Here is a 2,089-nt window from a genome sequence, read left to right on the forward strand (position 1 = left end):
AGTCGATGTCATGTTTCACAATGTGGAAAGGGATAATGAAGTCACTGATTACCACAGTTACACGAAAAGAGTCAGAGAGGACCTTAAAGAGGCTTTAGCTGCTGCTCAGGCTAATGCCTACTCCAGTCAGCAACGTCAGGCTCAGTTGTACAATCTAAAAACAAGGGGCAAGGACATAGCTGAAGGGGATCAAGTGCTCTTGGCTAATAAAGGAGAACGTGGCCGTAGAAAGCTTGCAGACAAGTGGTCTTCTAACATCTACATTGTTGTGTCTCATGATCCCAGATGCCATACTTACCGCATCAAAGACGCAGCAACTGGACAAGAGAAAGTAGTCCATCGCAACTTACTCCTGTCAGCAAACTTCCTGCCACTTGAGTTGGACAAAGAGCAAGAGTCGGTGTTTTCCTCTGACATCACACCAGATCCAAGTACTGTTAACGGTGGTGACCAGGATGTCTCAGTTGTGTATTCAGAGAGTAATGGATTGGACCGCACTGCTGACTGGGTGGCCAATACCACCTCAAACCCTGAAGACCTCCAGGATGCTGAAAGTTGTGTCAGGAATCTTCAAACAGAAGCAAGTGATGCTGAGAGTCTTGGAGACATCGAAAGTGACACTGCCAAGTGCCCACAGTCGCCACATAAACAGCCAGAAACTGATGAAGAAGCAGTTGTTATAAGTCCTGGTAGGCCAACAACTCCAACAACTGGTGCTGTAAGTCTTGTCAGATCTAGGGCTGGCAGGATAATCAAACCAGTTAACAGACTGATACAAAACATGGCACAAAGGAACACACAGACACGTAATGCAGTCTCTGAATTTGCAAAGAGTTTATTTTTGTAAGAGTAATCAACTTTTGTTTGTGAATAGAGTATGGTAGTATTGCACCTCTGTAAATAAGTCAATGCCCATTAGTTAAAATGTATGGGAGAGTAACAGCCACTGACTGTGAGGTTGTGTTTACGGCACAATCTTTTAGCAAGCAGGCATTGTTGAGTCTGGCCAACTTTCCAATGTTGCTTTTCCTTTTATTAGAGGAAGACCTTTAATGTTGCTCAGGTGTATGTGGTCGCTGTCTTGTCAGATGGCAAGAATGTTATTCTGTGTCCAGTCGTGATTAATGTTGGGACGGTTTTGAGAAGTTCAGGGGGGAGTATGTAGCAGAGTTAATTTTATTTATTTTATTTTTCTTTATGAACCTTCTCAAAACTAATTTTCTTTGAATTGACATGTCTGTTATATATTATTTCTGTTTTATTTTGCTTTCATTTTTGGTTCCTAGTGTGCAAAAATCCACCCTCATCTATGAATATTTGTTTTTCTTTGTTTTTTAATTGTATTTTATTTTGGTGGGGAAGCTTTTATTTTCTTACTTCCTGTTTTTGCGTGACATCCTGTGTGTTCCCGCTGCCCTCCTCAGTTCGCGCCAAGCTGCGCTGGGGAGAGGTAAGTGTACAGAGTTGTCTTTCATTTGTGTATTAAAATATTGAAAACGTTCTAAAAAATATATGTTGTAAACTCACATGTTATATATATTGTTGTTTAACTGTTCATGTTTAGCGCAGCACTGTGCTGGGCATTTGTCTCCCACATTGGTGACACCCATCAAGTTTTCTGAATCAACGTGTTTATTTTTTTTTAATTTATTTATTTTTCTTTTGGTTGGTTAGGGTGTTTGTGGAGAATCCGGAGCCCAGGAGCTGCTTTGTTTAAAATGTTCTTGTTTTGAACAGGTATGTGTGTTGTTTCCAATTTTATTTGGATGTGAAATTAAGCTGTTTAGTATATTTCTATGTTATGGTGGAAAATTGTAATTATAGGGCAGATTATTTCTGTTTAGGTTTTATTTTAATTGTTTTGTATGACTGTAGATTTATTTTATTAGTGAACATCAGAGAATTTTGGTTTTGTTTAATGCATTTCTGTGTCAGTTCGCGCCAAGCTGCGCTGGGGAGAGGGTGTTTGTGGAGAATCCGGAGCCCAGGAGCTGCTGTGTTTAAAATGTTCTTGTTTTGAACAGGAATAAAATTATCCTGAATCCTGATTCCGGTGTGGTTCTGACTTCCTGTTACCAACCGCTACACT

General features: G+C 40.1%; 1 long non-coding RNA gene across 1 annotated transcript; it reads left to right on the forward strand.

The window, feature by feature from the left end:
* Positions 1-895: 895 nt before the first annotated feature.
* Positions 896-2,081, forward strand: LOC106935231 (uncharacterized). Its single transcript, XR_001421856.1, has 2 exons — positions 896-1,450; positions 1,675-2,081. It is a non-coding gene; the product is annotated as an uncharacterized LOC106935231 (long non-coding RNA).
* The last annotated feature ends 8 nt before the right edge of the window (positions 2,082-2,089 follow it).

Source organism: Poecilia latipinna, unplaced genomic scaffold, assembly GCF_001443285.1.
Source record: "Poecilia latipinna isolate Pla-1442-1.1 unplaced genomic scaffold, P_latipinna-1.0 Scaffold1931, whole genome shotgun sequence".
NCBI lineage: Eukaryota > Metazoa > Chordata > Actinopteri > Cyprinodontiformes > Poeciliidae > Poecilia > Poecilia latipinna.